This window comes from Protopterus annectens, chromosome 6.part1 (assembly GCF_019279795.1).
Source record: "Protopterus annectens isolate FY-2018-M chromosome 6.part1, PAN1.0, whole genome shotgun sequence".
Classification (NCBI taxonomy): domain Eukaryota; kingdom Metazoa; phylum Chordata; order Ceratodontiformes; family Protopteridae; genus Protopterus; species Protopterus annectens.
The window spans coordinates 63,670,884-63,689,132 of NC_056738.1; the positions used below are offsets into that span (position 1 = coordinate 63,670,884).

The 18,249-nt window shown below is 43.4% G+C and overlaps 1 protein-coding gene across 1 annotated transcript in view; it reads right to left on the reverse strand.

Moving 5' to 3' along the window:
• The window catches only part of ATP5F1B (ATP synthase F1 subunit beta), a 202,271-nt gene that overhangs the window by 119,128 nt on the left and 64,894 nt on the right, over window positions 1-18,249 (reverse strand). The gene's annotated exons all lie outside the window — the stretch shown is intronic.

Genomic DNA, 18,249 nt, shown 5'->3' on the forward strand with positions numbered 1-18,249 from the left:
ACTTGCAACACACCATACTCACAGTACCACTAAACCTACACCACCAAAACACACAATTAGCAGAGGCTCTCAACAATATGCTCAAGCAAGAGACCCCCAAAGCAGAAATGCAACCTACACCCCCCCAACAACCCAAATGGCACATAGATTTATTGGCACACTGAATCTGTGGGCTGAGTCAATAAGGCAACACAATGTACCAAACACACTAGTCATAGGCGACTAGTTATGCACACTGATGTCCTACTCAGCAGGCTAAACAAAGTTAGTCAGCTGCCTGTCTGGTGCCAGGATCCGCCACATAACCCATGCACTCTGGTCACTCCACAAGTACAAATATGACTTGTCATTGTCCATGTTGGTGTGAACGACCTGAGATGTACCACCCTGGACTACAGGGGGCAGGGGGGGGGGGGACAGACATGGAAGAGCTCTCCAAACTTGCAGCACAGGCAGGTATGACCCTAGCCCAGAGTAGCATCCTGCCCTCTCCCATAATGATACTGCAGTAAAGGACAAAATGCTTGACAACTGGCAAAGCTTATGGTGTCATTCTAAGGGGATCCAGTATCTGTCCGCCTGGGATGACATTGTAGACAAGACCACGATGCTTGGCCAGAGATGGCCTGCACCTGTCGCTCCTGGGATTCTAGATACTGGCCAAGGGTCTTGCCACCCCTATAGTGCCTTTAGGCAAGGTTCAGATGACAAATTCACCACCGTAACAGGCAAACAAAAACTGATGGCAATGCTATTCAATGCTAGAAGCCAGTCTCAAAAATGCACTCTCGAGGCACAAAATGAACACAAGACATCTGTGCAGTGACAGAGATCTGATTAAAGGCTCTAGAGAGAGCACCCCTGATTTACCAGGCTATAACTCACTTTTCAGTCATCTAACCTGGACCAGAACACCATAGGCAGAGGTGTCCATATTTAAGGATATCCACACCTCCAGGCTAGCTGCGTGGTATAATGCGTCTGATCCAAGTACAACTCTGGGCAAAACTGCAATCCATATTGTAGCTTGCTACAGATCCCCCACCATGCCCCCGGATTCCCACTCTTTTCCTGATATACTGGAAATTAGGGTTCAAACACCCCAATAATGGGAGATTTCAACTACCCCACCATTAACTGGGAAAACTACTCCTGTACCAACACCTTTGCTCACTTTCTGGAATTCAAAGCCCACTGCCCTGGATCAACTTAACACCCCCCACCATGGGCAACAATATCGTAGACCTACCAACATGAGTGACCAGTGTTCCACACCTGAAGTGGACTCCTTGTTGGTCAGATCCAACCATAAGCTAATCACCCTAGATAGCTGCATCCCACCCACTATTAAGGAAACTACGGCAAAAAATTCTCCAAAGCCAACTTCATGCTTCAAGACAGAAGTGGCGAACTACATGACACCCATGCAGATGGGCAATACCATTAAGACTGCTGAAGCCTACACAAAATGCACTCCTGGCACTTACAAGTGCATGGACTGTGCCATCCCAAACAGAACCAAGACACAAAAAAAAATAAAATCCCATGAGTGGAGGAACTCCCTGGTCAACCTCAGTAAGCAGAGATCCTTTATAAGATCCTCCAAAGCTAGCTACAAAAACTTAAGTCACTGATTCTAAGGGCTACCACAGAGCATTCCACAGCTATGTCAAGAATCTCAATGGCAACACCCAGATCTGCTCCAAGTTACAGCATAACTGCATGAAATTACAGAACTGATTGCAGACATCCTGGCAGATAGATTAGGGGTGAGAGGGGGGTAAAGGGCCCATATCTACACAGGAAGAATGCAGAGTCCCTGTAAGTCACATCTATGCAGGTAAAAGCTGCACTCTCTAAAACCAAAAACACAGCATCCATGGGACCAGACATCCCAGGCTGCGTTTTACACGCACTTCAGAACCAACTGGCTACCCACTTAAGCATAATGTTCAATTATAGTCTGTCAGGCTTTGCTGAACGGCACATAGCAACAGTTAACCCACCCCACAAAGGTTAAGCCACTACTGATCCTGGGAACCACCACCCTATTAGCCTGACAAGGCTGGTCTGCAAGGCCATGGAACTCAGACATTGGTAACCTCCAAACTCTGGACCCCACCCAGTTCAGGTTTGTGAAGGGCAGATCATGCCTTCTGAACCAGATACCTTCAAGGCAGTCAAAGCCATAGACAAGGGTAATGTGGTTCACACATCCTATCTTGACCTCGCCAAGGCTTTCAACACCATCCCCCATTCTGGTATTAACTCACTGAACTAGGTATAAATCCCTACGTTACAAGATGGGTTGCCAACTGGTTCACTGACGGAACCCACAAAGTTGCAGACTCCAAATCTGACTTCAAACCAGTGACACGAGTACCACAGGGTTCAGTAGTCCTGGGACCTCTGTTTGGCATCTACTTCTCTGAAGTACAGGCTAACACAGAAGGCCACTGGCTAAGTTTGCAGATTACTCTGGCTCCTAGTTTGCAGTAGAGTTCCCAAATGATGTGGACATCCTACAAAAGGGTCTCACTGAGAGGTGCCTGGTGTCAGATGCATGGCCTCAAGCTCAATGCAAAGTGCATGGCCATCCCCTTTGGTAAAAACTCTGTACCCATGAACCACCACAAACGGCAGTCTACTGAATGGCAAGTGTGTGATGAGACCTTGGGACCCAGGTGGAAAGTAGTCAGGAAATCCTGTGGCACACCTAATCACAAAAGGGCTCTCATCCAGGGAAAAAAGTCACTGTTCCCCTCTGAAGACATTCTATTGTTTTAACCAAGAGTTAAATTACTAGATTTAAACATGCAAACATGTTTATTGCTCTGCTTCCTGACCAGCTTCAAGACAAAAGGAGATGTTAAGAATGTAAATGTAGTTAGCCTGGGAACCCAGGGGAGTGTGAAGAATGATGCAATGGGAACCAGGAATGTGATTTAAAAAAAACAGACTAAATCAGCACTCCTGCCTGTGCTCTATTTGCAAGTTTATTTCTAAGAGAAAACATGAGTCCAAGATAGCAAGAAACTAGGAAGATTAGCTAGAAAACTGCAAAGAGTAATCTTTCTAGTTTCTAAGCGTTTTCAGTAGTACACTTCTGACATCACAGAATTTTAAGTATTTCTCTGAATTACTTACTAGCACTGTGTAATAAGTAGCATTGTCTTGTTTTTATTAATTAAAAAAAATGTACACCCTTTCAACGGTGGCTGTTTTGTGATGAGAATTTAAGCTCTTAGGGTACTTGCATGCTTTTGGTAAACGATTGTACAAAGCCACTCTTAATAGCTTTAGCCCTGGACTATACTACCAATTGGATAATATTGCACAGTAATAATCTGATACCCTTTTAAAGGCCATTGGGTAGCTGATAATTAGCTGGGTGGTAGTGATTACTGTATAGTCTGGGTAAGGGGCACAGCTGAAGAACCTGTGCCTGCCTCTGTCAGGGACACAAAAGCACTGGTTGGACAGAGGGTGCTGGAGGTTTTAGCTTGCTCACTAGGCTGAGATCTGTAGCCTACAGCTGTGCCAGTGGGGAGTCTTATTGGGGATCTGGAGTTCAAGGGAGCGACCAGCCCTGGACTGACTGATCTGTGTGCTCTTTAGGGAAATTCCACTGTGTATTCATCCTTTCCCCCTATAGGAGACCTCTCACTGGTGCTAGTGGTAAGGATTGAGATTCCTTGATTGCTGGGCCAGGGCACAGGTGTCACTCTATAATGGGTCTGAGTGCCAAGTAGAGTACAACACCCCTTCTGGAATGTACCTCAAGACATCTGCAGCAGCTGGAAAGGCCACAGAAGTATCTCACAAAGAGGATTACTGGCCTCAGATACCTTCACAGACAGTCTCAACTCCAGCTTTACTCTGTAGCACATCGCCTACTCAGAGCTACATGCTCTAGGAACCTAAACCTTGACACCACAATAAACAGGACATGCTGGAGGGATAGATACCAGACCTCCTCCTCGGGACAAGCAGACCTACACCTCGAACAAGCAACCCATCTATGGTAAAGCAAAGATCCTCATTAGCACTCAAGAAAAATCTTGAGTGGATGGCAAAAAGGAAATACACCCCAGGGATCACTTCTGTGGCTGTGCTCGACAGGGGCACAGGAAATTTAACTAACTTTATTGGGTGGTGTAAGCCAGGGAACCTTGCTGGCTAGGGCTTACTTAGGCTCCTGGGCCGACAGCCTAGTACCTACCTATGAACTTGCCCTGTGGTTCTGGGGTCCACGGAGGGCAAGTTTGAGACCAAAGGAAGGTGACAAACTTGTCAAGGCCAAAAAGGGGCAATTAGTGTTACCTTGCTCTTCAAACCTGTGCGCCTTCTGAAGAAATTTGGGAATTAGAGGGACAGGAGGAAGGGCATAAAGTAGACCAGTGGCCAAGCATGGAGTAGAGCATCCCTTGGAGGGACCAGGGTAAAGTACCTGCTGTACTTGTTGAAAGGAGAGGCAAACAGCAGCATGGTGACCCCATCCGAGGAAAATGAAGGTACTCTGCAGAGCCCAGCCAATATGTTGTGCTCAGAGAATGTGTGTCAGCTAGAAAGCAGATGACAGCCCATTACCATACAATCGTTTCAACAAAGGGGTAAGACTTGAATGCACCTTGTCTGTGGATACCAGACATGTTGGTCTAAATCACCACTGTCCCCAGAGGAAGGCTTGCAATGCTAAAAGCCCCACCTTCAGAGGACACTGATATGCAGACTGGTTTCCTGGAGTCCACTGCCTTGGACCATCCATCCCAAGTAATGACACCTCCACCCCAGTTGGGAGGTGTCCATGGTCATCACGGTACAGGGGTGGGAAGAAAGGTCAGATGGGTTTCAACCCATCACAAGAGAGTTTCAGCAAAGAGTTTCATAGGATGAGGGGGTGACATAGAAGGGACCACTGGACAAAGTCCACTGAAGAACTTAAACGAGCTGTTAGTAGCATGCAAGGTAATTGTTGCAGCTATAGAATCCAGAGCCCCAAGAACCAGACTTGCCGTAGGGAATGGTAGGTACTGCTTGCACTTATTTGCTATACATCTGCAGGGAGAGAATACAGTCTGGTGGAAAACCAGGGTTTTGGCTGTGTCCAAGCAGGCCCTAAAAGCAAAAAGTTTGCACAGGCTGCAACTGCAACCTCTGAAGGTTTACAGTGATCTCCAAGGTAGGGGCTAGTTGTGACAAAAAACAGACCTGGATTGGTAGAAACCTGGGTGGTGTGACTAGGAGCCAGCTGACCAGGTAAGGAAATGTGGAATCCGTGCAGTTGGAGGCGAGCTGTGACCGAACACCCTGGGGGTGTGGTGAGACCAAATGGAAGCATGCGGAATCTATAGTGACTGGCTCCCTGCCTGAAATGGAGATGCATCAACATGAACACTCGTGAAGGTGATGGACCTGAACGATGTGTACTACAGTTATCCTTCTGCAAAAAGGAAAAGGATGGACAGAGCTGTGACCATCCTGAACATGAGTTTCACCGATTTGCTCAGTAAGGCAGGTCCAGTATGGGCCAGAGTGCTCCCGTTTTCTATGGGACCAGAAGACTCCGGAGTAAATCCCCGATCTGTGCTGGTCTGAGGGAAAACTCTTGGAAGACTTTGGAGAAACTGCAATTTCCAAAGTTGCTGCATCCCTCTGATAGGGTGGAAAATCAGGGAGGCGTTTAGGTGAATAAAAAGGAATTGAGTAGCCTCTGGATGAACCTTGCACCCACTGACTGATTGCTAACCAGGCATCTAGGTTGCCCCCCCCCCCCACTAACTCCATGGAGTGACAAGTCCGGCAACACCTCAGGTATGCTGAAAAGACTTCTCCACAGGAGAATCCAGAGATCCGATTCAGTGGACCCCATCTGCCCAAGGGTGGCATCTACCACTGAATTATTGCCCCCTCTACCTGCAGAGGGGTCGGCCCTGACGCACAACCTTCAATGAAAGTACACCCATTCATGCAGGTCTCCACACAGAAGATGCTCTAGCGCTGAGAATCGATCAGGACAATGCCTGTGAGGTGACAACGCTACCTCAGGACCACCACTGCAGTCTACGACCTAAAACTGAGGAACTCTAACCAAGAGTTTTGCAGAGTGTGGAAAATGAGGTCCGAAGTATCTGAGAGGAGCTAGGCAGTATAGAGTAGGGTGGGAGGAGCTTTAGCTTGGAATCCTAAGCTTGCTGACAGCAGAGTCAGTTCCAAGCTGGAACTGGAAACTACAGGTTTGAAGACTGTACAGACATCAGATCTATTACATGAGACCGATGAAATGTTAGGCAAAGTGGGAATGAACATTTAGGAAAGATGCAACTTGTATCTTGAATATGAAGTATCCAGCAATCTGAGGATTGAGCAAAACATGGCTCAAGCTGTGGATGTACAAAGGCTAGGATGACAAATGTGCTTGTAAAATGTAATGGAAAAAGTGGGAATATGTAATAAACAATGAAAAGTGGGAATAAAATGTAACAATGAAAAAAGTGGGATAGTGTAATAAACAATGAAGTGGGAATAAAGTAGTTCTGGAGATCATGCTTTTGTAACAAGTGAAGATTCTGGAAGATCTGGACAAAGTTTATACTTGGACTACTATTATATCAGATGCTTGAATCTGCAGAGAAAACAGCAGTTTGTATTCACACTGGTACAAATCTCTTCAAGGAACCTAGCATAGCTTGTAAGCTCAAACTGCATACAGGAGTCATGTCAAACTTGAAAGGATTTTTTGGGTAAATACTCAAGCTGCCAAATAAGTAGATTATCCAAGTCGACTTTTGGGCATACATTTTGAATATGCCAGGAACTTGCCAAGACAAAAATAATTTTTGCAACAGATATATTGCAATACTTAAACACAAAACATTTTCAACCTGGCAAGGTTTCTAAAATCAGATGTCATTTTTTCATTCCTTAACTGCTGGGTTCAGATCTGACCTTGACCAGAGTGCTGCTTCTTGCTTGAAGAAACTCTAGCTCATCTCTTTACCCATAATGCCCTGGTCACAACATACCTCAGATCTCATTTGCCACCTTAGTGTGGAAATTATCTTTCATGTGCTTCCTCCCTCTACTTGCATCTTTACCCTATATCCCTTAAATACCATTACTGGCAGTTGGTCTCCCTTTAATGTTACACACCCACCTAACTTCTTATTCTTTACTACTTGGATTTCCATTTGTTTGTTTACTAGGAAAGCCTGGTTGCATAATACCCAGTTTGTGGCCCAGGAAAAAAAAAGTATAGTGCAGTGTAAGCAAACAGAGCCAAGTTAGTTACATTTCTTCTATTTAGTTATGCACAGTTAGATTTGTACGTAGGAAATTTGACAATAAGGTGTAAACAAGTTGCATGTGGGCTAAATGTGGGCTACCTGTACAAATTGGTTTGTCTCATTTCAGTGAGAGGTTTGGTGTATTTGGTGTATCATACAGTGAACAGTCTCAACCGTGAGATGAGCATGTGCAGGTCCAGGATTGGTCAAGATGTTTAAGCAGGGATTTAGTGTGTGGGGGATACTACTAGAGTTTAGCAACATATTGGGAGTAGTCTCCCCTCAAACATGGACTTTTAATTTTAGGAATTTGTTACTATGCCAGAGAAAACTTTCGGTTTTCAAAAAAAGTGCAGCCTGTGGTCATAAGATTGCAGATCTGGATGCACGCCAAATATATCTATTGTTTAAGCCCATCTCACCTTGACTTGACTTATGTTAAGGCCTTCAATTCAGAGGCCTTGACAGACAGTTATTTTAAGATGCTTGCTACCCTCAACCTGCTTAAACAACCTCTGGGGCTCAAATCCCCTAAAAGGTTAAGGGAAATTCTAATGAGATCCCCAAATCAGTGTACCTCTTCAACTCCAGTATCTGAACCTCCCAGTAAAAACAGCTAGAGTATCCGATCCAACCACTTCTGAAATGTTTCCAATCTAGGCCTCTGACCTGATCTCCCAACTTTTACCAGACCTCATTCTTTGCTCCCTTTCCCTTTTTGGGCATTCACTAAGACTCTTTAGATCATCTTCTACAGCATCATCTCATCCGAGTGTGACGTGGACAAAACAGGAATTTTTCCTAAGGACACAAATTCAAACAAGAGTTCTTCCGGCTGCCCATCAGGTCCAGAGATCAATGGCAGTACTACACCCCAGTTATCTGCTCCTTCTCTGATCTGACCTCTGGTTTCAGAATCATCTGATCCAAATAGCAGAGTAGTCTGCCTTGGATCTGAAATCTTTGGCTTTGGATGACTCGAGTGGTCTGGCTCAGAGCCCCTTGGAACCAGACTGCTCTGAGCCAGAGTTGGCTCCAAGTGTTAGGAATCAGCTTGGAAGTTGTCAGGCCAATCTCTGCCCCCAACAGCTTTGGCACTAGACAGTTTGACTCAACTCAAAGTAGTTTGCCTTTGAGATAGAGGGCCATTGGTCCACAAGCAGGTCTCATCAGATCAGTGTTGGAGGCATTCTGCAAAGAGGTAGTGGACAGAGCTGTTTCCACCTTCTGCTGACAACCCAACCCCATTAGACCGTCTCCAGAGCTTAATCAGCCGAAGTTCCCAGGAAGTGTGTAAAAGGAGGCACTTGATTCTCCTAGTCTGTCACAGAAGACACTGACTTTGAAGACTGGGGAGGGGGGTCCCCTACACCACCTGACAGGACATAATTTGGATAAATCAGAACTAAAACAAAAGGTGTGGCTGGTCCCCTGACAACCCTTCAAGAGGGGTCAGTACTCCTGGAGACCTGACACTGGCCCATTCACCTCTTGGATGACTTCACCCACAGGTGAGCTCACCGATTTAGTCTCAGTGGGTGTGAAGGAGCCTGATACCACTGACCCCATCCAGAGAGACCAGATAGGATCCTGGCACCACAAAAAGTTAGAAACTACAGTTGTGTACACTTAAAATGTAGTATTCACTGTTGCAGTCACATTTGGGTAGTCTACTTGCAGTAGCCCTCAGTCAGCCTGATTAACAAGGTTTTGAGTCAGAGGAGTCAAGTTGCTATCCCTTCTTGCATGTCAGGGTTACAAAACATGCAGCCGATGCCATTAAGTTAGTTTCTCGTCCCAGATGTCAGGTGCTTCCCATTGCCCCCCTAATGGGAAGCAATTAAAGGTTATACTGCCAACAAAAAAGCAAACACACCAAAAAGCTTTTCAGCATAGTAAAGGAGAGTAGAGGTATAGCCAAAAGTAGTAAGGAGGCTGGAGGGAGGGTAACCAAGACAGCAACAGTGAATACACCAACGTCTACATTTATGATAATTGTGCACAACTGTACTATGTTCTTTAAGTGCTTCACTGTTGCAGTCATCACATTTGGGTAGATTCTCAAAGCTAAGGATGGGAGGAGGAATTTAGATAGCATTAGGACCAGCTATAGGGCCCTGCAAGACTGCAGTGGCAAAACCAGATCTGGATTTAGAGAAAGTTAGCAGACGGTAATGCCTGGTGAAAGTATGTACAGAACTCCAGGTAGCAGCTTCTAGGATGTCCCTGGCACAGATGCCCCTGAGAAAGGCTGTAGAGGTAGATGATGCGGCCCTGGTAGAGTGTGGTCTGATCCCTAGGGGATAGGTTTTCCATGGTACTTGTAGCAGAAATTAAATGGCCTAACCATTTGGAAAGGTTTGCTTTGAAATAGCCCTCCCCTCTGCTGCAGCAAATGCTACCAGTAGTTGGTCAGATTTCCTTCGAGATTTAGTACTGTCCTAGTAGAATCCAACTTGTCTGTGCACATCTAAGGAATGCAGTATCTGCTCCCATTTATTCTGTGGATTAGGAAAGAAGGTTGGCGAATGAATGGACTGATTAAAGGCCACACTGGATACCACCTTGGGCATGAAGTAGGGATTGGTCCAGAGGGACACCCTGTCCACATGAGACAATGAAAGGCTCCACTGCCATGAGGGCCTGTAATTCAGATACCCTTCTTGCAGAAGTGATTGCTAAAAGGAAATCTGTTTTCCAAGAAAGGAATTTTTAATTCTGCAGTAGCAGCTGGCTCGAAAGGAGGAAGAGTGAGCTTCTCCAACACAAAGTTTAATGTCCCAGGCTGGAGTTGGAGCTCTCCTGGGTGGTCGTAAATTTTCGGCCCCTCCGAGGAACTGCTTGAGCAGTGGATGAGAAGAGAGGTTGTGTTGGGAGCTGAACTGGCTGATGCATGTATTTTGGAAGAGAAAGACCGGCCCTTGTGAAGCATCTCAGTTAAGTAATGTAAAATCTGAGGTAAATTGGGCACTGCTGTGCTCATCCCTTGAGACTGGAAAAGATGGTCTGGAACCATTTTTCAGCATAAGATTTTCTAACACTAGGCCTCCTTGCCTCAAATGATATCCATCACTGGTTTACTGAAGGATGGTAAAGGAGAGATTAGGTAATTAGCTGGGCTGCTAGGTTCAGTGTTTGAAGCAGAGGGTGCAGGATAGGGCTGCTGGGTTCAGTGTTTGAAGCGGAGGGTGCAGGATCTGGTTCTCCTGAGACAATAGGGTAGGATTGAGAGGCAGGGGCCAACAGTGACACTGCAGCAAGAAGGGGTACCAGTACTGGCGTGGCCAGTCTGGTGCAATCAAAACTTGTCTTGTTTGATCTTTAGTAGTACTTTGGAGAGCAGAGGAGGAAAGGCATAAACTGATAGGGTTTTTCCAGCTGAAGGACAGGAGCTTGTGCAAAATGAAGGGCAGAGCTTGTGCAAAATTTGTCCAATTGATAGTTTTGGGGGGAAGCAAACTGGTCTATATCCGGGCTCCCCCATTTGCTTATCAAATGTTTAACATCCTCGGTTCCAGTTCCCACATGTGTGGGTCCATGAAGTTTCTGCTTAGTTCGTCTGCCAGTGTAGTTTTCCTGGCAGGAATTGAGCTTGTAAAAGCACTTGGTAGATCAGGGCCGTGTTACACAATGTCATGGTTAGGCTGCAGAGGGGGTAAGAATGTGTACCCCCCTTATGTACCACATAATGGTGTTTGCCATCTTTACCATTGTCCTGGAAGAATGTGGTCCTTGAAGGTAGTCAGAGCATTTACTTTTACTGACAACGGTTTAGAGCAAGAAAAAGTTTCCAACGGGGTACTTGGCTTTTAGTTGAAGACTTGTCGGCAGACTGGTACTTGCAAAACTGCTTCGGGCACTGCACAACAAGAAAGACTAGATGTAATGGCATCGGCTGCATGTTTTATACCCCTGACGGTAGAAGGGACATTAGCCGATGCAGGACCTAAGACTTTCAGGCCGACTGAGGGCTACTGCAAGCAGATCTCAAATGTGATGACTGCAACAGTGAAACACGAAGAACATCCTACTGGAGCAAAGGAGTACCAGTTGATGCCATGCTCATAGCTACAGCCACTAAGGAACTAGCAGAACAAAGTTCTGTCCACCCCTAAACAGGGAGTTTAGAGCACTGGAAAGGTTTGGGAAGAGTGTATGCTCTTATTCCCTGATCTACTTGGCACATTTTTACAAGACTTCAGAGGGATTTGATTAAGGAGCTTCAAAAATCCCTAATTGGGACCATATCCTCAAGAGGTAGACCAGCACCATTTCCTCCCAGTTAGCTGTTCTTCAGTCCATTTTAAATTCATCCACGAGGCTTCTCTCCCATGCAGCTGGGCTGTGGGTTCAGGCATTTCCAGAGACAAGGGTGGACGTATGAGCAACTTTGAAGATTTGAAGGGCTGCACAATGCTACCTTTGATGGAAATTACCTGGCTACAAAAAGTGACACCAGGTGTGAGCAGGAAGTGAAAACCTTGTCTACTGTGGGTGCATGTTTTAACCCAAATGTTTTCTAGAAACAAGAGGTGGATGGAAAAAGTGGTTCAAAAAAAAAATCTGTATCCCTTCCCAGATCCATGTAGAAGGGGGGGGGGGACACTAGTGGAATATGCCACCCCTGTTGCAGAGGTGGTCTGTACAACCAGGGATCTAGTGATAAGAGAAAAAAGGCACCGAGGTAACATAACAGGTAAAATCACTTAACCTTTATTGTCCAAATATAAACCGTTAAAAAGACTTTACTAAGTGCTTTCACCCTCCTGGGCATCTTCAGAGTCAGTTAACTTCATTAAAAACAAACTAAATACACATCAATTAGTACATAATTAAACAGAACTAATAAAACAGGCAAATAGTCAATTGATTAACCCCTTAGGTATTTGTTAAAGTCAGTCTTGAAAAATCAGTATTTAATGCTATATACCAAGGTCACAATGTAATTAAATCAAGACAAAAAGAAAAGGAATAAGAAAAAAGAAATAAAAACATGTATTTGTGGGCTAAATAAAACAGGAACTCATATCTATTTCCATATGTAAATTGTTGTGCGTCAAATACAGGCTGCCTTGTGTCAACATGTAAGCTAAAGACAGTGTGTCATTGATACCTGGAGCATTACTAGCGTCCAATGTCAACTGCCAAAGGCATTCCCTTACCTCCAAAATAGTTTTTAAAGTCTCCCCCAAACTCCTTTGTATAAAGCCTATGACAATGAATATAAACTTTTTAAAATTTGGGCAATTGTTCGTGTGAGTATATAATGAAGTGTTTTTTGTTTTTTATATCTCTATAATGTTCTAGAATTCTTGGTCTTGGCTTTCTAGTAGTAATACCTATATAGAACGCTGGGCAACAAACAGGTGGCAGCATAAATTACCATGCTTGTGTTTCAATTAGTGGCCAGGACTCTTCAGAGTTCTCTTGAAATTACCTATACAGACACAAGGACCGTCCTTGATAAATTTACACGCTTTAGTTGCCACATTTGGCCAGTTTGGCAGGTCTTTGTCCAAAGGATCTAGGTATCTTCTCTAACAAATCCTTCATGTTCAACCCCCTACTGTTTATAAAGGTAGGGGTTCTACCTAGTGTGTCGTGTAAAATCTACAGGGATAATATTTTCCCCAAGCACTATGGATAGTGCTCTTAACTTCAAATGCTAAAAAATTGTGTTGTAGTACCATTCCTGTTGGCATATTCTTTCTATCAAGTTTACTTTTGTAATTAACTTTCACACACCCTGTATGTCATACAAAATGGGAAGTAGACCTAAGTACTTCATTTTGAAGAGTCAAAAGCATGTCAAGCAGATAACACCTTTGGACAAAAATCCCTTAATATACCTAGTTCAACTGTAAAAAATGTCATCCTCACTGATAATACAGGACAACCTGATCTGGCCCTTGACCACATTCCTCTTAACATGGGAAGGGTGACAGCTCTTAGTGTAAAAATGAATTGCTTAAGTTTTTTCTATACAAACTGGATTCTATTTTACCATTTTTAATATATAGTTGTAAGTCCAAATAATCAATACCATAATCAATGATGTAAACTGGTGTGTTATTATAAAAGAACTTGATAGAAAGAATATGCCAACAGGAATGTAGTAAAACACATTTTTTTAGCATTCGAAGTTAAGAGTGCTATCCATAGTACTTGGGAAAATATAAAGGTAGGGGTTCTACCTAGTGTGTCATGTAAATCTACAGGGATAATAAACAGTAGGGGTTTGAACATGAAGGATTTGTTAGGAGACACCTAGATCCTTTGGACAAAGACCTGCCAAAATGGCCAAATGTGGCCACTGTAAAGTGTGTAAATTTATCAATGATGGTCCTTATGTCTGTATAGGTAATTTCAAGAGAACTCCTGGCCACTAATTGCAACACAAGCCTGGTCATTTATGCTGCCACCTGCACCAGCGTTCTATATAGGTATGACTACTAGAAAGCTAAGAAAGAATTCTAGAACATTAGAGATATAAAAAACAAAACCACTAATTCATTATATACTCACACGAACAATTGCCCAAATTTTAAAAAGTTTATATTCTTTGTCATAGATAGGCTTTATACAAAGGAGTTTGGGGGAAGACTATTTTGGAGGTAAGGGAATGCCTTTGGCAGCTGAGATTGGATGCTAGTAATGCTCTAGGTATCCATGACACTGTCTTTAGCTTGCATTTTAAGACACAAGGCAGCCTGTATTTGACACAATTTTACTTATACATATGGAAATAGATAGTAGTTCCTGTTTTATTTAGCCCACAAACAGTTTTCTTTTTTCTTATTATTCTTGGTCTTGATTACATTGTGACCTTAGTATATAGCATTAAAAAATACTGATTTTTCAAAAGACAAAGACTTGGTTAACAAATACCCAAGGGGTTAATCAATAACTATTTGCCTGTTATTAGCTCTGTTTATGTACTAATTGGTGTATTTAAAGTTTTTAATGAAGTTAAGACTCTGAAGATGCCCAGGAGGGTGCTTTAACAGTTTATATTTGGACAATAAAGGTTCAGTGATTTTACCTGTTATGTTACCTCAGTGCCTTTTTGCTTACTAGTATTTTGCAATCTTTGGAGTTGCTCATCTAGTGATGAGACCCATCTGTCAAGTCTCTGGGGGCAGTCAGGGGGGTTCATTATCCCTGTTCCAGACAGTTGGGCTAGAAAATTACAAGATCAATCGTTGCAGAGGATAATATCTAGAGGTTATACAATACCATTTTCCCATCCACTCCTGTTAGTAGTAAACAGGATCCCAGAGGTTCCCAACAGATGTAAAGGCTGGGGGTACACATACAAGATGACCCCCCCTCCCACACCATAGTCTGAACTTGCTCAAGATACTTTTCCCAGTTCTTTGGCACTAACGAAAGTTTGGAACTCAAATTTAAATTGATTGATTCAGTGCACAGTTCAGTCCATCTTGCCTTTTCTGCACAAATGTGCTAAACTGTTATGTAACAGATCTTCAGGATGTGTACTGAAGATCCAGAGATATCTACCCTCCAAGCTGGGCACCAGTCATTACCAATTCAGAGGTCTGCCCTCTGATCTCACCACACTCCCAGGGTATTTAGCAAGTGTATGGCAGTAGTAGCAACTCACTTGAGACTCCACATTTGGAGTCTCAACTATTCTGACCAGGCATCACAGTCGAGCTGGAATACTTACTCCACTGAGGATTTCCATCAGAAATAATCTTCTCGAACCACAGACATTGGAATTAATTGGAGGTTTGCTCAAAACAGTCACACAAAAAACAGCCTCTCCCTCTATAGACAGAGTTCAAACTATTCAGTTCTAGATCAAAAAGATCATTCAAAATTCTCAGCTTGACTGATTATCTGAGCTTTGGGTTCCATGTCAGCAGTAATCATTCTGGTACCACTGGTAAAGTGCTACAAGAATTCAGTGGCAGAAGAATCCATTATCCACTAATGTGGAAATGCAAGCCTGCAAGAATTAGCAGGTACTGAGCGCATCCACTATAGGCCATACCTTTGTTCTTCTGCAACCCAAGGCCATAGTGACAATGGACACTTCCCAGATGGGGTGGGGGGCACACTTCTTTGGGAAAGACTGTCCCACAGTCCCCAGAAGAGGTCAAAACATGCATCAACATCCTGGAAATAAGAGCTGCCCTGCTAGCATTGCAGGCCTTACAAACACTTCAACAGGACTATTTGAGCCAGATGGACAATGTTGGTTGCACATGAGGGAATGTAATTTTCTAGATACGAGACTGCCTATTGTCATCCAAATCATTTTCTGACTGGCAAGCACAATCCAGGAAGTCAGTGATGTCAGACAAGTTAAGCATGTCTATTCTAATGCCTCATTGAGTGGACACAACAGGAAAGTGGTAGAGAGGATTTTGATGGAGCCAAACAGGGAAGTGGTAGAGGGGATTTTGTTGATGGGGCCAACCATGCCGCAATCTTTGCAACTCCCCTCGGCAAGTGCAGGAGATTCTTTGCCCCGATGTTTCCCCACTGGGGGAGTCGCTGAGTGACATGACTGGCCTTCTGGTCATATGCTCACCCCCCATTACCCCTTATGCTAACCCCCCATTACTCCATTTCTTCTGAAAGCACCTCATTGCCCCTTACTGGCCTAATCAATTCTCTCCCCTTCCTTTGGCCTCATCGTCACCCAACTCCAGACCTACAATCTCAGTGACTTGAAAGCCCAGCCTCTCCCCCCTGTCCACCACATGCTTTTATCTTGCACCAGGCAACTTGACACTTTTTTTTTGGAAACTGACTTCAGCACAGATTCCCAATTTCTACTTTAGCTATAACTTTCAATGAAGGTGCTAGCTCCTTGATACTGTAAGTACAATTAGCTGCCATTCCTAATTTTCATATAGAAGTAAATTCAAGCTTTGCATCTACTGAACTCTGCAAAACTTCATAGGAACTTTCCTACTTATGACCTCTTAAGAGGTTTCGCCTCCCTTGGGATTTAAACACTGTTCAAAGCTAAGTATTGACATGGCTGCAATTACTCCTGCCATGGTTGCAATTACTTCTGCCAGAAAGGTATCAATTACAGCCCCATCTCAACTTTTTTGGATTTCTCATGAGGATGAGAATCTTTATGGACCAATCCTTCCTTACCAAGTGTCAGAATCAAATACTGATCCGGTTATCAGCTTTTCAGGTTTCTCAAAAAAGAAAGTTACATCTATTGGATGTGGACGTGGACAATTACATTTTTATCTTCACAGAACCAAAAGTTGAGAAATCAGAATTTTTCTGAATCAAAATTTGGCAAATAAAGCAACTTTTGTAGAAAAAGCCAACCATTTAGCAAAATTAACACACACACAAGAGGATTTGCCTTTAAAGCCAAAAGCCCATTCCACTAGATGGGTGGCAGCTTCTAGATACAAAAGGCTAAAGAACTTCACTAATCATACAATATGGTCTCTAGGGGAAGAGCTGCCTTTGGCTCAGTGCTCAGGAATAGCTTTCCTTAGATTTCTCCAGGGATTTAGGTAGCTAGGGACTCTGTTCCAGGGATTTAGGTAGCTATTGGGTAGCTAGGGACTCTGTTGCAACAGTTAAGGAATAAATGAAAATAGTCCGATAGTTATGTAATCCCCATAATGTTCTGTTTGGCCCATTTTCAACTTCTCTCACCAACCCCCACCTTGTTTGACTCTTGGAAAGATCAAAAGATGCTGGACAAACCACAATTCATATTGTGGGAAGATGGCAAGTTTTCCAGTACATTTTAATGCTAGGAGCATTTAGTAATATAAATGCACCAAATATTGAGTGGGGTGTATTCACCATAATGTTCCATGTTCAAAACTACATCCATTTTCATCTTAAGGGTTTGGAACAGACCCTCTGATCTGACTGCCACTTGCAGCTTGTGGAACACAAGCTCCTCCCTTTAGCCATAATGCCCCAGTCATCTAGCATACCTTGGACATTGTTTGCAGTCCTTCCTACCTGAAAAGCAGTAGGAAAGAATAAAATAAAATACAGTATTTCACAAACTACGTCAAAACAAATCAGTCAGGAGTCAGGTAGTGCTATGCACAGGATTTAAGCCTGAACATGTAGTAAATCAGATCTCATAACATACTGTATATTGGCAACAGTGACACTACAGACAGTTCTAGGACAACTGCTGGAGTGTACAGACGAAGTGCCAAAGTCAAAGGAATTCACACAGATGAAAGAAGCATGGCTGTGAATTTAATTTTACCAGAAACAGACTGAATATAGATTCATCAAGTTCACAGTGCATTTTCAAGCAACTGCTTTAGATCATTCCATTCCCTGACAGACTTAACATACTAAACACTGCTTCTGAAGAAATTGTCACTTTATGTCAAGTTTTACCAGAGTTGATATGCAGGGACCATGGGGTTAATGGGCAAATTGTTGCTAGACAATTCTGGCAAACTGAAATCTAGACCAATGTACAGCAGACTAACATTACAATGGAAGCAAGACTGTCACTATGTACAGAGCAATGTGCTCAGTGGAATACAGTTTTGAAAGATTGTTTTAATGCAAAAACCCAACATTTAAAGATCTAGGAACAGTCAAGAAGATACCCCCTTAACTGAAACAGCCAAGGTGGATCGAACAGTGCAGGACAATAAAAACAAAAATACTGAGACTAGGAAACCATTTTACTCATGTAAACAGAGCTCAAACAGATTACAGATTTACAAAATCTTACACAAAAGCAGTCTGGCTCCATAAACGAGATTAGCGATATAAAATTTATACACAGGATCTATGCAATACAGAAGGAGATTGAATACTTACAGTACCACTATAAAATTTATACACAGGATCGATGCAATACAGAAGGAGATACTTACAGTACCACTACATCTTATTCACAAAGTCTTTTATGATTCCTCAAGATTGCAGATAGGAGCTTGTTAAATCTCATATGGAAAGGGGACTAGGACAA